The 17,629-nt window shown below is 40.7% G+C and overlaps 1 protein-coding gene across 5 annotated transcripts in view; it reads left to right on the top strand.

Annotated features, from left to right (window-relative positions):
- The first annotated feature begins 775 nt into the window (after positions 1-775).
- The window catches only part of LOC137239477 (ADAMTS-like protein 3), a 1,132,820-nt gene continuing 1,115,966 nt past the window's right edge, over positions 776-17,629 (top strand). For 4 of the 5 annotated variants that reach the window (XR_010949389.1, XR_010949386.1, XM_067764812.1 and 1 more), the window contains exon 1: positions 776-960. The gene's annotated coding sequence lies outside the window, so the exon portion shown is untranslated. The remainder of the gene's footprint in view (positions 961-17,629) is intronic. The other variant, XM_067764815.1, reaches the window with a different exon arrangement.

Below are 17,629 nucleotides of genomic sequence, written 5' to 3' on the forward strand. Positions count from 1 at the left end.
ACGTGATAAAAGCATATGTGTTTCTTATTTGTTTAAAAGAAATAGTTTTATAAGAATTCGAGTTCAGAATGTCCAATTTAAATTCAGAAAATAACAAAACAACAGAAGAGCGCTTTCCTCATGCGGAAACACATTTAAAAATGATTCACCACTAACCACTATTATTTTTCGCGTATCAATTTTTTGAGTGCGCCCCACACATTCCGACAGCTTTTGGTATTTTTTAATATTTTCGATTTTTTTTGCTTTTAGCATGGAGCTTTGAAATGCTCTCTTTTTCATTTTTTAAACTTATTTTTTATATGGTTTTCGTCGGTTGAAAATGGCGGAATTTAAAAAATAACAAAACAACCGTGATAATCATTTGATTGTCATATGACAGTCAGTAGTGACAACATGATTAAATCGGATAAACTGTTCTCGCATACATAAAATTCCGTTGAGAATTATGTACCTGTCTCACATGCATAATGGTATCTGCTGTATGTTCTTTTGTTCTGTACCAGGTGTCCGAAGCTTTCCCAGTTTGAGTCCTTTTTCATGATTATAGGCTGTCGTTGGGTACATGCGGACATGCGTGAGCGAACAAAGGAACATACATAAATTTGAGTATCAATGTTTACGTCATCGCAGGATCAGCATTGTCAATTACAAGTGCGAGTGTATTAGTAAAACTATCAGCGTTTCTTGTAGGGTAAATAATTCACCATATTCTAGTTTCACCATTGACACTGCTGCCAAACAGCTGTTCAAATATGAGCAAAATGGGGGAAATTTAAGTTGATGTGTGTCGCAATTTATAATTGGAATTTTAATAAATTAGAATTAAATGGTGAAAGTGGAATTTAAAGTTCATTAAATTAAATAGGTTAATTTAACACAAATGTGGTAAGCTGACGGTTGGTATGGGCAAAATATTTAAAACAGCTGTGGAATGTTACAATGTTTGTATGCATGTAGGTATGTATGTACATTAAGCTAATTTAAATATTCTATACTAAAAGTTTAATATTTTTGGTAATTTACTAAATAACGGTGCACTGCGTTGTGGTCAAAATTTGACAATGGAGGATCAAAAGACGCGTTTTAACCTCCGTATTAATAATCTGAAAGCGAAAATTTAAATTTTTATTTCTGTCAAAAGATATGTAAGCAAAAAATCGGTTAAAATTTTCATGTGGTTGTTTTTTTTTTTGCCAGATTTGTTGTACACACACACACACTATTACAGAAAGGTGTTCTGCGCGTATTTAGTTTTGATCCCCAAACCGGTGTCGGACCCACCCAGGCTTATTTTTTTAAATCGCGGCCGCAGGCCGCCAACTCGAAAAGCTAATCTGTACAAAAAAACTGGATTGGGCCCCCTATTTTGGACTCTCTCGGGGCCATTTTATGGTTTTTTGTAAATAACTTTCGACAGAAATTAATTTTTTGATTTCCGCTTTCGGATTCTTAAAACGGGGGCCGGGACACGTCTTTTGATACCACACTCGAAAATGTTGGCCCAAAATTAGGTGGTGCACCGCCATCTTGTATGTTATCATATTTTTATTGTTATTACACAAATATACAAATTATATTCTCGAGGCCAAGAAAAATTGTATACGTAGCACTCGGTGTATAAGCATACTGACTTATTTGTTGGTTAACCATTTATATGGTCGCCATCATCCAACACAGCGGGTCAGTTGCTTCTTTTTGTCCAACTAATAACCGGAAGGAATCTCAAATCGTACTCCATACCACGGGGGAATGGGAGATTCTCTCTTAGAACACTGGCTCAATCCAGGCTTTAGTAGTGGAATTATTCTTGCCATTTTCCATTGTTCGGGAATGACAAAGGACTGCAGCGACAGGTTTAAACCTGCGTTAGGTAGTTTATTCCCTTAGCGCCAAGATGTTTTAGATTGGCATGGCTATTCGGGGTAATTCTTTACATTAGCTCACAACTGCTGAAACTAGTCCAAAATATCTGGAGAGGGGTAAAAAAACGCGCTTTGGACCCAGGACCACGAATCCGAAAGCGGAAATTGTGAAAATTGTATATCTTCCCACCGTGGTGTGATGGTAGCGTGCTCCGCCTATCACACCGTATGCCCTGGGTTCAACTCCCGGGCAAAGCAACATCAAAATTTTAGAAATAAGATTTTTCAATTAGAAGAAAATTTTTCTAAGCGGGGTCGCCCCTCGGCAGTGTCTGGCAAGCGCTCCGATTGTATTTCTGCCATGAAAAGCTCTCAGTGAAAACTCATCTGCCTTGCAGATGCCGTTCGGAGTCGGCATAAAACATGTAGGTCCCGTCCGGCCAATTTGTAGGGAAAAATCAAGAGGAGCACGACGCAAATTGGAAGAGAAGCTCGGCCTTAGATCTCTTCGGAGGTTATCGCGCCTTACATTTATTTATTTTTTATTTTTTGTATATCTTCCCAGAGATATTTGCAAACAAAATTTAAAATTTACATGTTTGTTTGTCAAACAAATTATGCTAACACTATGGACACATTCAAGTTTATGTGAGGTTTTCATTGACCGGCCAGTACAACATAACCTAACAATGTGTTTGCGGCCAAATTTAGAAGGCGGTAGTGAAAAAAGGCCAAAAATCAAAGGAATTAGACAAACCCTATAGCAAAATAAAAGCATACATTTTTATCTCACATTTACAGATAGACGATTCCTCGTATAATGTAGCCTTGCATGTGCTGTTGTTGTTGTTGTTGTTGTTGTAGCAATGCTCGCCCCACCTAATAGCCGCGACCGATCACAAATTGTCATCAATATCCTCTAACGGGAGTCCAAGGAAACTTGCCGTTTCAACAGGGGTGGACCATAAGGAAAGGGGTGTTAGAGGCGTTGGTTCCACATTACATCTAAAGAGATGGTTGGTGTCATGTGGGGACACATTGCAAGCAGGGCATACATTTTGTATGTCGGGGTTGATTCTGGATAGGTAAGAGTTTAACCTGTTACAGTATCCAGAACGAAGTTGAGCAAGAGTGACACGTGTTTCCCTGGGGAGTATGCGTTCCTCTTCTGCGAGTTCTGGATATTTTTCTTCAAGTACTGGATTCACCGGGCAATTCCCGACATAAAGGTCCGACGCCTGTCTATGGAGTTCACCAAGGACCTGCTTGTGTTTTTCCGCTTCATACGGCTGGGTTCTCAGGTGCCGTATTTACTTAAAATGCTTACGGAGATGACTCCTTAGGCCCCTAGGCGGTGCTGGTTCGTCAATCAGATGTCTGTTGGGATGCCCAGGTTTCTGTGTATTCAACAGAAACTGTTTGGTCAGCATCTCATTTCTCTCCCTGATGGGGAGTATTCTCGCCTCATTATGCAGATGGTGTTCTGGGGACATAAGAAGACAGCCCGTGGCGATTCTGAGAGCAGTATTTTGGCAGGCCTGTAGTTTCTTCCAGTGGGTGGTTTTTAGGCTTGGCGACCATATGGGTGACGCGTAGCACGTAATCGGCTGGCTAATTGCTTTGTATGTGGTCAAGAGCGTTTCTTTATCTTTTCCCCAGGTACTGCCAGCAAGGGATTTGAGGATTTTATTACGGCTCTGAATTCGATAAAGTTGTATCGTCGAAAGCGATAGATTCATTATCGCTTCCAAAGGCAGTCGGTTCTATGTACCGGAGCGACTCGCGATTTTTCCCGACCAAGGACTGCCATTTGAGTGTAACCCCATTTAATTTGTTGTGTCCTCCCAGCAGCTCCTCGCAGCGTGACTGCGCCATACTCTCCTGCTCCGGGAATGTATCGAACCAAATCCGGGTCCGTCTCCTGACCCCGGTTCGGAGAAATGGTTTTGCTGCGTCTGCCGGAAAAGAATCTTTTTAGGACGGTCATACTGTTGTTGTTGTTGTAGCGATTAGGTTACTCCCCGAAGGCTTTGGGGAGTGTTATCGATGTGATGGTCCTTCGTCGGATACAGATCCGATACGCTCCGGTAACACAGCACCATTAAGGTGTTGGCCCGACCATCTCGGGAACGATTTATATGGCCACATTGAACCTTCAGGCCATCCCTCCCTCCCCATCCCCAAGTTCCATGAGGAGCTTGGGGTCGCCAGAGCCTCGTCTGTTAGTGAAACGGCATTCGCCGCTCGAAGGTGAGGTTGACAATTGGGTTGGAGAAGCTATATGTTGCGCTACACAACCCCTTGAATCCCAGGACGGTCATACTCTTGTCAGTGTGTCACGTGCAAGGGATGGTTGCATCGGACAGGTTTTTCTGGGTTAGATCCCAAAACCAAACGTCGTCGTAACTTTTACAAATCCTTTCCTGCTCCTTGCTGTACACGCGCTCTGCTGCTCAGCAATCCACAGCTCATACGGCCGCTCCCACTCATAACTACAATCTCCGTAGTAGAGTGAGCAGCAATGACGAGCATCAGCCCCCGCCCCCGTCTTCTTCCCCCCCTCTTTTCCGTCAGCAATCATGCCGGTCAGGGAAACAGACTCTTAGTCCCTACCACCTTTTGCACCGTTTGCCAGCACAGAATATATATGTTTGCGACATCCGCCCAATGCAGCTCCTGCCTTGGGCGGTGCCACTTTCCTAGATGTTCTGGTCTCCGCAACGGAATCTCCCCGACGGGCTTTATTGCGCCATGTTGCCAGGCCGCAAACCCAAATACACCGAGTACCACAATGCATACCCAGGGACGGCCAGTCCCAGGGCCACAACAGCAACTGCGTACTAGCCTTTCACAACCCAGTCGTAGTCACCCTTCACTTACTCCTAGAGTGACGACGTCTCCCCCGCTGCACTTCAGAATTCTGCAGCTAAGCTTTAATGGATTAACTGGCGAGATCACGGAGATAGTCGATTTCTTGAAGCGGCATAACATCTGCATTGCTGCGATTCAAGAGACTAAACTCACAGCAAGATCTGCTCTGCAAACCTGGTCTGGGTATAATAGCTGTTTTTTTTACTTCTATATACGATTACGCTTAAACTTTATATGGACTGCTAAGCGACAAACTTTAAATACACCTCTGAAATTGCTGTGCATAAAATGTGTCGTACTAAATTTCAATACGCATTATACTCAGATGTAACTGAAATATGTGTCTTTGTTTCACCCTCTACACTAATTCTATGTATTCTATGTGTGTCCACAATTCATCGCAACTGATTCAGCTATATGTTATACCCTATGGCCATCAGAGGGTTGTGTCTCCGCTTTTCGGTAAACCCTGTGCTGTAGCTGTAGTTATTTAACCACTGCCGCTAGATGGGTCTCCTAAGCATTATCTAAGCGAGGATAGGCGTTTTTTTTTTCATGCGCAAATGTAAACCTATACGCGTGTAAAAAAAACACGGCTAATGTCCACAGAAAAGATCGCATGAGCGGAAATGGAGGCGGTCTCGCGTTAATCATACACCACTCAGTGCGATATCATATATTTTATCCCGACAACGGACGCAGGGAGCTTTGTGTGCTGGGCTTGGCACCCGTCATGTAAAACCACGCTCCAAAAGAAAAAACAAGCCTTGGATAATAATCCAACAGTTTTCTGATGACGCGCCTTGCAAACGTTTAAAGTTCTATGATTTAGGGGTATGCACTAAGGCTCTTAAAAATATTCGAATAATTCGACTAAATAAGCGGCCACCGTGGTGTGATGGTAGCGTGCTCCGCCTACCACACCGTATGCCCTGGGTTCACATCCCGGGCAAAGCAACATCAAAATTTTAGAAATGAGGTTTTTCAATTAGGTGAAAATTTTTCTAAGCGGGGTCGCCCCTCGCCAGTGTTTGGCAAGCGCTCCGAGTGTATTTCTGCCATGAAAAGCTCTCAGTGAAAACTCATCTGCCTTGCAGATGCCGTTCGGAGTCGCCATAAAACATGTAGGTCCCGTCCGGCCAATTTGTAGGGAAAAGCAAGAGGAGCACGACGCAAATTGGAAGAGAAGCTCGGCCTAGTATTCGAGTATTCGATTTTAGATTTTTGTACGATTATTAATCGAATTTCGAATATGTAAGTTTTGCTTCTTTCACAAGCATTGAAAAATTATTTCTATTTCTTGTCGCGGAAAATTATATGTTTTTTGCCGTCTGATTACTTTTTGAATTTTGACTCCTGAAATTTTTTTCAGCCGTCTAGTTTTCCCGAAGCATTGGTTCATGGTTGCTTTTCCCACCTAACCAAAAATGTTTGGAAACATATCCAAATATTAGGGCTGCAAAAAAGTTGTATAAATTGTACAATTTTCGCGATGAAATTGAAATATTTATTAGCTCTTGCATTTGTTCCAGAGGAAATGGTAATTAGAGACGACTAAAATACCCAAATGATTCAAAGCGCTGTGTAGTGCAATGTATAGATTATGGATATGGCGGAAAACCAAAAACTAATTGGTTGACTATGCTATCGTTATGACTATGAGGTGTTATTCAGTGGCTTCAATAACCGATTAGATTGACTTCCATAGAATTCGTTGGATCAGCTGTTTTACACGGAGTTTGCCAGGACCTTAAAGTAGTCATTCCGCAATTTTGCTCTCACCTCATGATCTATTCATACACGATTGAATTTTAAAGTTGTTATCATAGTTTGGTCTCACAACTTAATTCATTTACATGCGTCACACTTTCATTGCATAAAATAAAAAATATTTATTTACTCACAATTATAACAATTTATTCGTACATAATACAGGAAAAAATATCATAATTTCGACTGCTGAGCGGAATATCGCCATATCTCAACTGCTGCTTCGAAAACGCCCTATCACAAAATTTTTCGAAATTCGGCGCTCAGTCGAGTTAAGGCCGCGGTACAATGACATTTTTCATATAGATGCGTTAAGCACAAGCTTATGTATTCCAATAACATCGCCACAATCAACCAAGATGATGCGTTTGTAAATATGAAGGAACTTCAGACTTGGCAATTGAGGTTTATTACGCCTTTCCCATTCACATACAAAATTTTGCGAAGCACTGTCGTAAACATTCTCCCTATACAACAAAAATACTTGCTAACATATTTTGTGTCGTATTCGATTGATATATTGCAGTTTTCAATTGCGACAAATGTTAGAAATTTTACCAACCAGTGGGAAAATAATTTCACTTGCTCTACTCATAATGCATAAGCTTGTGTTAAACTCATCTATATGAAAAACTGCTTATGTGTCGCAGGTATTAAGGTGATATTACAATCAACAGTCAATCTATAATAACACTCTTCAGTTACACAAATTTATTTAAAAAGCTTTGAACTCTTTGACTTGCTACATTTATAAATATACAAATATAAAAATTTCCGATTTCACAGTTTAGGTGTGCCACCCCACAAAGTTGTCCATTCAGAGCGCCTGCTGCTCCAGAATTTCCAAAACCCATACCATTCTCATCACATGTAGCAAATATGACTGTTTCTGTAAAAAAATTCGTTTGTTGCCCACATTGTTGTATTTTCACGCGCTTCATTTTTAGAACAGGAGAAGGAGATCTATCGTGTATAACTATCGAGCCCCATCCACTAACTTCCAACAATTCGTCCTGTCTGAATTGAGTATTCAAGTTGCAAAGTTCTATTGTTTGTACTGCAGGTTTCAGGTTAAAGTCACTGTCCACTTTAACCACGGCTATATCCATAAATTTTGTTTCTGGACTATATTCATCATCAATATGTACATTCACCACACCGCGTCGTTGCCCTTCGTCATTGTATATATTCGTTACACCAGCCAGAACGGTGAGTCTAATCGGGAGTATATTTCTTACGCAATGTGCAGCTGTAACCACCGATGTAATCCTGACTAAGGAACCAACACAATTATATTCGTCGTCAAGAAGTATTGCCACGGAATGTGGGCTACTCTCTATATCTATTACTTGGCCACCTATCATGCGATATTGCGCATTCGTATAGCTTAAAACCCAGCTCAGCAGGGTAAACAGCAGCGAGAACTTATTTTGTATATTCATTTTACTTAGTTGAAAACTTTTCTACCACTTTTAAAGTATCAAGTACACCGATATTAATTATGTGGGCGCTATTTATACCCAATTGAGTAAATAAAAAATAAGATTTCAGGAATTTGAAATAACAAAAATACATATAAATTTAAGTTGAAGCTACTCAAGGTCAATTTTGTTATACTCCGCGTGCTTTGTACACTTTGGTAACATAACGGGCATAAACGAATCGAGATAAAAACAAACTTTCATATATCAAAATGGTGAGGATGAAAAAAGGAATTGATTTAGCCATGTCCGTCTATCTGTCGGTACACACGATATCTTGAGTTATTTATATTGAGAGTAAAATGTTGCAATTTGGTATATAATGGGTTCTTGGCGCTCATTTCCCATTGCTATTAAAAATGAAGGAAATCGGATGGTAACCACGTCAACTTTTTACATATATAACATTTTGGAAAACACATAAGACCTGATTATTAAGCAAATACTTCCTCTAGAATGTTAAAATTTGATGTGTGGACCGTTATTAGGACTTTTGATTTTTTTTGAAAATGGGTGTGACACCGCCCACTTGGAATAAAATCGATTTTACAAGTATTATTAATTATAAAGCCAAAAACCGTTAAACATATAACAAAATTCGACAGAGAATGCTTCGAAGAAAAATGGCCGAAATCGGTGAAGGACCACACCCATTTTAATATAAAAGATTTTTAAAAGGTTCGCTTTATATCAATGGTGTTTCATTTTCCAAGTGAAATTATAACCAGAAAAAGGAAAAAATTATAATTTTTGAAAATGGGCGTGGCACCGCCCCTTTTATGACCACACACTTTTTTTATGTTTCGGGAGCCTTAACTCGAAGAAAAATGAACGGATCTTAATAAGATTAGGTACACATATTTTCCTTATAAATAGCAGGAAATATTTCTAGGAAAAATGGACGGGATCGGTTAAAAACCACGCCCACTTTTATATAACGGGTGTTTAAAAGGGTCGTAGACTAGAAGAATAACTATATCTTAGCGAAAAATAGTTTTGTATCAATGATATTTCACTTATCAAGTTTCGTAACAAAGTTCGAAAAAGTAATTTATCTGAAAGTACAAATCAATTTCACGCTGAGTATATAATATTTGGTTACACACAAACTTAGACACCCTTACTTGTTATACTCAGTTGAGCAGAGCTCACAGAGTATATTAACTTTGATTGGATAACGGTTGGTTGTACGGGTATAAAGGAATCGAGATAGATATAGATTTCCATATATCAAAGTCATCAGTATCGAAAAAAAATTTGATTGAGCCAAGTCCGTCCGTCCGTCCATCCGTCCGTTAACACGATAACTTGAGTAAATTTTGAGGTATCTTGATGCAATTTCGTATGTAGGTTCCTGGGCACTCATCTCAAATCGCTATTTAAAATGAACGATATCGGACTATAACCACGCCCACTTTTTCGATATCGAAAATTTCGAAAAATCGAGAAAGTGCGATAATTCATTACCAAACGGATAAAGCGATGAAACTTGGTAGGTGAGTTGAACTTATGACGCAGAATAGAAAATTAGTAAAATCTTGGACACTTTTAAAAGAAGGTAATTTAGAAGTTTTGCAAGCTGTAATTTGGCAGCCGTTGAAGATATCATGATGAAATTTGGCAGGATCGTTACTCCTATAAAAATTAGCAAAATCGGAGTACGACCACGCCCACTTAAAAAAAATTTTTTTTAAGTCAAATTTAAAAAAGAAGCTAATATCTTTACAACATATAAGTAAATTATGTCAACATTCAACTTCAGTTATGATATGGTGCAACAAAATACAAAAATAAAAGAAAATTTCAAAATGAGCGTGGCTCCGCACTTTTTCATTTAATTTGTCTAGGATACTTTTAATGCCATAAGTCGAACAAAAATTTACCAATCCTTGTGAAATTTGTTAGGGGCTTAGATTCTAGGACAATAACTGTTTTCTGCGGAAAAGGGCGAAATCGGTTGAAGCCACGCCCAGTTTTTATACCCAGTCGACCGTCTGTCCTTCCGCTCGGCCCTTAACGATCACTTGAGCAAAAATCGATATATCTTTACTAAACTTAGTTCACGTAATTATCTGAACTCACTTTGTATTGGTATAAAAAATGGCCGAAATCCGACTGTGACCACGCCCACTTTTTCGATATCGAAAATTACGAAAAATGAAATAAATGCCATAATTCTATACCAAATACGAAAAAAGGAATGAAACTTGGTAATTGGATTGGCTTATTGACGCAAAATATAACTTTAGAAAAAACTTTGTAAAATGGGTGTGACACCTACCATATTAAGTAGAAAAAAATGAAAAAGTTCTGCAGGGCGAAATCAAAAGCCCTTGGAATCTTGGCAGGTTTACTGTTCGTGGTATTACATATTGTAACGAATTTTTACTTGCAAATCCTCTTATTTGCCCGTTTGCTAAGTTCATACCACTAAACTGTTGAATAAATAACTACAATATTGAATAATGGAAAAATGGCCTTTATTAAAGTACTTCACAATAACACATACTTTTCAACTAGCTGGCTTAATAACCAAACTGAAAGCTTAAATGAAACTGACTTTCAAAATAATACTGCTATTGCTCGCTAGATAGCGTCTCAATCGAAAACTCAAATCAAACTGAATTCCAGCGCCTCTACAATTGCTGCCTTTTATACTCTTTGATTTCAACCTTTGCATCTTCTAGGCGCTTCCAGAATCTACGAGTCCAGCAGCTCTCAAACTTCTCAGCTGTAACTACAATTGCACAATTTTATAATTTTTCTCATTGTATACTTATAGGAGTATCTCAGATATATGCATGTGTTTGTGCATTGACTCTCCGCTGCTCGTATACGTACATGATACATATGTGTAGACGCAATTATTGTTTATGTAGATACATAATGATTGATCTATGGATGTGAATTCACGTCACTGCTTAGCATCGGCTTAGAGATGGCAGCACTCCTTAGTTTTGCTAATATTCGTAACACTGCCCTCCACCTAAGTCTGATCGTCCCCATTAGACAAATCTCCCGATCTAAACGTTGCCAGCCTTTCCAAATGGACAACTTTCATTTTGGTTCGTGGTTTCCCGATGGTTTGTATGCGGTACACTACATCGTTGATCCGTTTTACAACTTTGTATGGGCCTTCCCACATACACTGCAATTTCGGGGACAAACCTTTTTTACGTTGTGGGTTGTATAACAGCACCAAATCTCCTTCCTGAAAACCTTCTGAATTAATTGCTTAATCGTATCTGGCTTTCATCTTGTCACTCATAATCTTTGTTCGTTGCCTTATCAGATCATGTATTTCTCTTAGCTCTTCTTCCAAGACACCAGTGGATTTCTTGACATTCCTCTCCGCATTGGCATCTATCCCATACTTCAAATCAGCTGGCAGTCGAAGGACATTGCCAAAAATTACCTTTGCGGGAGTTTGGCCCGTTGTCTCATGCACTGCCGATCGGTAGGCCATCAAGAATAATGATATGTGTGTATCCCAGTCCTTATGGTACTTGTCTACTACTTTCCTTAAATGCTCCTCCAATGTTCTATTGAAACGTTCCACCATACTATCGGACTGAGGATGCAATGCAGTTGTCCGTGTTTTTCGAATGCCCAACTTCTTGCACATTTCTTGGAACACAGCTGATTCAAAATTCCTGCCTTGATCAGAATGTAACTCCATTGGTACACCATACCTTGCAACCCATTCGTTTTTAACCACTTCTGCTACTGTTTCTGCTTCTTGGTTGGGGATTGGGTATACCTCTGCCATTTACTGAAATAATCCATAACCACCAGTACGTATTTGTTTCCGCGGTTGCTAGTAGGAAATGGACCTGCGACATCCATGGCGATCCTTTCAAATGGGGCACCTGAAATATACTGCTTCATCTGGCCATGACTTCGGGTTTTGGGCTCTTTCGCTCTGTTGGATACCTCGCAGTTGGCAATCCACTCGGTGATCGACTGACGGCTACCAACCCAATAGAACCTCTACTTAATTTTCTCGAGTGTCTTCGTGATTCCAAGATGACCTCCACTTGGACCATTGTGCAGCTCGCTGAGCACGTCAGGAATCCTCTTTCTGGGAACAACTATCAGTTTCTTCTTGCATTTACCATCCTCACTCTCCCATACTCGATGCAAGCAACCGGATATCAATTCTAAACTGTTCCACTGTGCCCAATATGACTTCGCAATGGGACTCTCTGCTGACATCTCCTCTCTGCTTGGTCTTTCGTTTCGTTCAAGCCCTTGCATAACATGTGACAGATCTGTATCTTCTAGCTGACACTTTCTTAGCTGTTCCTTGTCCCATTCATCTGTACATGTTATAGCCATTAGCCGGACATCTATAATGTCTTCTTTAGCCTCGGCTTTTGAACAGTGCTTGCATTCCAAACTACATGGTCTTCGTGACATTGCATCGGCATTTCCATGGGTATTACCTTTTCGATGCTCAATGGAAAAGTCATAGCTTTGTAGTCGCTCAATCCACCGTGCCAATTGTCCTTCCGTATTACGGAACTGCAGAAGCCATTTTAAAGCTGCGTGATCTGTCCTAACACGGAATCGCTGGCCGTAGAGGTATTTGTGAAAATGTTTAATGCACTCTACCAATGCCAACAGCTCTCTCCGCGTAACGCAGTAGTTCCTCTCTGGTTTTCCAATCGAACGGCTGTGATATGCAACTACCTTCTCGTGTCCATCGACCAGTTGTGATAAAACACCTCCTATAGCATATCCACTCGCATCTGTATCTAGAATAAATGTTGCTCCTGGTATCGGATATGCTAACATTGGGGCAGTGCACAAACGCTCCTTCAATGTTTGGAAAGCCACTTCTTGCTCCTTCTTCCATTCAAAAGCTTTATTTTTTCTTGTAAGCTCATGGGGGCTATGGGCTACGCTGGAAAAATTTGGTACAAATCGGCGGTAATATGTGCACAGCCCAAGGAAACTTCTTAATTCATGTAGGTTCTGTGGTCTTGGCCAATCCTTTACAGCCTCTATCTTTTCGTTCGCAGTGCAGATGCCCTCTGTCGTTACCTTGTGACCCAAATAATTTACTTCCTTTTTAAACAGCGCACACTTTTTGGGACTTAACTTCAGACCAGCGCCAGCTATTATTTGGAAAACTTCCTCCAAGTTCTTAAGATGTTCATCAAAATTCTTGTCCAATACGATGATGTCGTCCAGGTACACCAAGCATGTTTTCCAATGTAGTCCTTTCAGTACCTGGTCCATGAGTCTCTCAAAAGTAGCTGGTGCATTACAAAGTCCAAAAAGCATCACTGTAAATTGCCAAAGACCATCACCGACACTGAAGGCTGTTTTCTTTTTATCTTCCTCCTTCACCTCCACTTGCCAGTAGCCGCTTTTCAAGTCCAGCGTGGAAAACCATTTCGTACCAGATAGCGAGTCCAGAGTGTCGTCAATTCTTGGCAATGGGTAGCTATCCTTTTTCGTTACGTCATTCAACTTCCGGTAGTCCACGCAAAACCTCATTTTTCCATCCTTCTTCTTTACAAGTACTACCGGTGAGCTCCATGGACTAGCTGATGGTTCGATGACTCCGCTGTCGCTCATTTCTTGTATGATTTGACTCACAACTTCCCGCTTCGCCAGTGGAACACTACGTGGAGCTTGACGGATCGGCCTCGCATCTCCAGTGTCAATTTGATGTTTCACAACGTTGGTGCGGCCTGGTTTGGAACCATCCTGGTCAAATATGCTTGCGTACTTTAGGAGCAGTTGTTTTGCCTTATTCTGATATGCTTCCTCTAGCCCCTGCGTCCATGCCGTGATGTCATTTGAAAGATCAGTATTACTAGCTGAAACGTGTTCCTGGAGCTGTTCACAGTTAATAACTACTTCAGCCTCTTGGCATCTTCCCAAAATAGCTCCTTTAGTCAGTTTGAGTGGTGACTTGAACTCATTGAGTACTCTTATCGGAATACGTCCATCTTGTTTTGTCATAGCCAGGGTTTTTCTTACAAGAATTTTCAGTGCTGATTTGTTTGCTGCTTCGACAACCCACAATTTGTTTGTCCCACAACCTCCATCAACCTTTGCCCAGATGACTGCTTCGGATTTTGGTGGTATTCGCTGACTCTCTTCCACCAGCACTCGTTTACAGCTGTAGCCTCTCTCGTAGCCGAAATTAAGTGGTACATCCATGTTCTTATATCGCATCGTCTTGCTTTGCATGTCGATCTTGATGCCCTGGTCGATTAAGAAGTCCACTCCAATTATGATTTCATCAACAATCTCTGCCACTATAAAATTGTGTACTACCGTGACGTTCCCAATTGCGACTTCACATGATACTTCTCCTAGAACCGTGCTGTCTTCCCCAGTGGCTGTACGCAATCTTGCTCCATGCAATGGTCTTATCTTCTTGTTGACTAAATCCGCTCGAATGATGGAATGAGATGCACCCGTATCTACAGTCAGTAAACGTTCCTTTCCATCCACATGTCCTCCGACAGTAAGATTGTTTGACCTTCTTCCAATTTGTGAGATAGAGATTATGGGGCATTCAATTGAGGGAGCCAGCTGTCGCCCCTTGCGGCTGACTCAATTTAGTTTAACGATTGAGTGGACTTGGAGATTTGCTCATCTCCTTCAGCTCTGCGTTTACGGCCACCCACATTGTTGGAGCTATTGGGACCGGTGCTGCAATGTCGTGCAATATGACCTGGGTTGCCGCACTTGAAACATTTAATAACTCCGGCATTTTTCTGTTGTGATCCCTTCAGAGCTTCCAAAATTGTGTCTACCCAATCTGGTCTTTCCATTTCCACACGATGAGCTTTGTATGCTGGTTTACTCAATAGTGAGGCCGTTTCCTGAGTCAATGCATGATACCGTTTCAGTAAATGTCAGCTTTGGGTTTGCGTATGTAACTCGCTTCGTTTCCACGTCCCGTATGCCATTTATAAAGCTCTGGATTTTTACCCTTTCAGTGTATTCCACGGGTGCGTCCGCATTTGCAAGATGAGCCAATCTTTCAATATCTGAAGCAAACTCCTGCAATGTCTCATTTGCTTTCTGGAAGCGGTTTTGCAACTCAATTTGGAATATCTGTTTCCTATGCTCGCTTCCGTAACGTCTCTCTAAAGCGCTCATCAATGTTTCTAGTTGTTCCGCTCGTACTCTGGGATGGTCTGTAAGATTTCCGTCCTTTTAAAGCTACGAACAATGCAGCAACTTTATCTTCAGCATTCCAGTTGTTCACTGTTGCGGTCTTCTCAAATTGTAGCTTAAAGACCTGGAAAGGAACCAAACCGTCAAAGGATGGTGTTTTTACCTTTGGATTACTCGTTGAAACTGCTGGGCGATTTAGTTGCAACTGCTCGATACGTCCTCTCAAAGCATCCACCTCGGCCTCGATTTTTTCTTCAAACTGTAAAATTTTTGTATCTTGCGCCTCCAACTTCGAGGAAATACGTCCTTCTTGCTCTTCCAGTTGAGCAGAGATCTGCGATGATATCTGTGCTTAAATTTGCGCCGACATTTCGGATATCCGTGCCTCTTGCGCTTCAATACGGTTCTCCTTCGCTGTTATACGGTTCTCCTGCGATTCCAGCTGAGATGACATTTGCGACGACATTTCGGATATACGCGTTTTTTGTGCTTCAATCTTCGATGTTATTCGTGTCTCTTGGGATTCCATCTGTAAGGACATATACGTTTTCTGTTCTTCTAGTTGAGATGACATATACGTTTTCTGTTCTTCTAGTTGAGATGACATTTTGGTGGAAATTTGCGATGACATTTCTGTTATACGTGCCTCTTGCGCTTCCAGTTGGGATGCCAATTGCGACGACATTGATGCTACTGTCGATGTTTGTGCAGATATTGCAGCCAATATCATGTTCAAGTCTGTGCTGGTAACCGTCTGCGATGTTTCGTTTTTCTCTTCAATTTTTGTTGTCTCCTCGCCATAAAGATGAAAGACATACTCTTCCACATCAATTCCTTCTGCTTCCATTGCCTCTCGTAGCCGTGCCTGAAGTTCGAGTTTAACGCCGCATGTATTCAATCCACGGCTCTCCAACTCCTTCTTTAGTTGCTGGATCTTCAATTCACTGAACTTTGCCATGTCCTTGTTGTCCTCTGGAATTTATTCAACAATTCCTCTTCTGACACCAATTGTAACGAATTTTTACTTGCAAATCCTCTTATTTGCCCGTTTGCTAAGTTCGTATCACTAAACTGTTGAATAAATAACTCCAATATTGAATAATGGAAAAATGGCCTTTATTAAAGTACTTCACAATAACACATATACTTTTCTACTAGCTGGCTTAATAACCAAACTGATAGCTTAAATGAAACTGACTTTCAAAATAATACTGCTATTGCTCGCTAGATAGCGTCTCAATCGAAAACTTAAATCAAACTGAATTCCAGCGCCTCTACAATTGCCGCCTTTTATACTCTTTGATTTCAACCTTTGCATCTTCTAGGCGCTTCCAGAATCTACGAGTCCAGCAGCTCTCAAACTTCTCAGCTGTAACTACAATTGCACAATTTTATAGTTTTTCTCATTGTATACTTATAGGAGTATCTCAGATATATGCATGTGTTTGTGCATTGACTCTCCGCTGCTCGTATACGTACATGGTACATATGTGTAGACGCAATTATTGTTTCGTTTATGTAGATACATAATGATTGATCTATGGATGTGAATTCACGTCACTGCTTAGCATCGGCTTAGAGATGGCAGCACTCCTTAGTTTTGCAATATTCGTAACAATATATAAATAAGTTAGCGGTACCCGGCAGATGATGGTCTGGGTCACATTTTGGTCGATATCTCGCAAACGCCTTCACATATACAACAACCACCACTCCCTTTTAAAACCCTCATTAATACCTTTCATTTGATACCCATATCGTACAAACATATTCTAGAGTCACCCCTGGTCCACCTTTATGCCGATATCTCGAAAAGGCGTCCACCTATAGAACGAAGGCCCACTCCCTTTTAAAACCCTCATTAATACCTTTAATTTGATACCCATATCGTACAATCACATTATAGAGTCACCCCTGGTCAACCTTTATGGCGATATCTCGAAAAGGCGTCCACCTATAGAACTAAGGCCCACTCCCTTTTAAAATACTCATTAAAGCCTTTCATTTGATACCCATATCGTACAAACAAATTCTAGAGTCACCCCTGGTCCACCTTTATGGCGATATCTCCAAAAGGCGTCCACCTATAGAACTAAGGCCTGCGCCCTTTTAAAAAACTTATTAACACCTTTCATTTGATACCCATATCGTACAAACAAATTATAGAGTCAGCCCTGGTCCACCTTTATCCTTCTGTAGTGCTGTTAGTTTACGTGGCTGGGGTGTTCGCGGCTTCCGACGGTTTTTGTGATTGTTTTATCCTTCTTGTAGTATCCTGTATTCGCTGTAACCTCCCATATCCCTGCCGTTTTACACAATAAGTCTTTAACAACAGATACATGTTGTTTTCTATCTCTTGCGCCCAGCCTTAAGTAGGACAAGAGAGATTAGACTGCCTGCATACCCGGTTCTTTAACATTATTGTATATAAAATACTCGATTCCAAAAGCGTGAAAAAGTGCATTAAAAATTGAATGGCTTTGAGTGTTTGCCTGT

This window comes from Eurosta solidaginis, chromosome 2, assembly GCF_040869045.1.
Source record: "Eurosta solidaginis isolate ZX-2024a chromosome 2, ASM4086904v1, whole genome shotgun sequence".
NCBI lineage: Eukaryota > Metazoa > Arthropoda > Insecta > Diptera > Tephritidae > Eurosta > Eurosta solidaginis.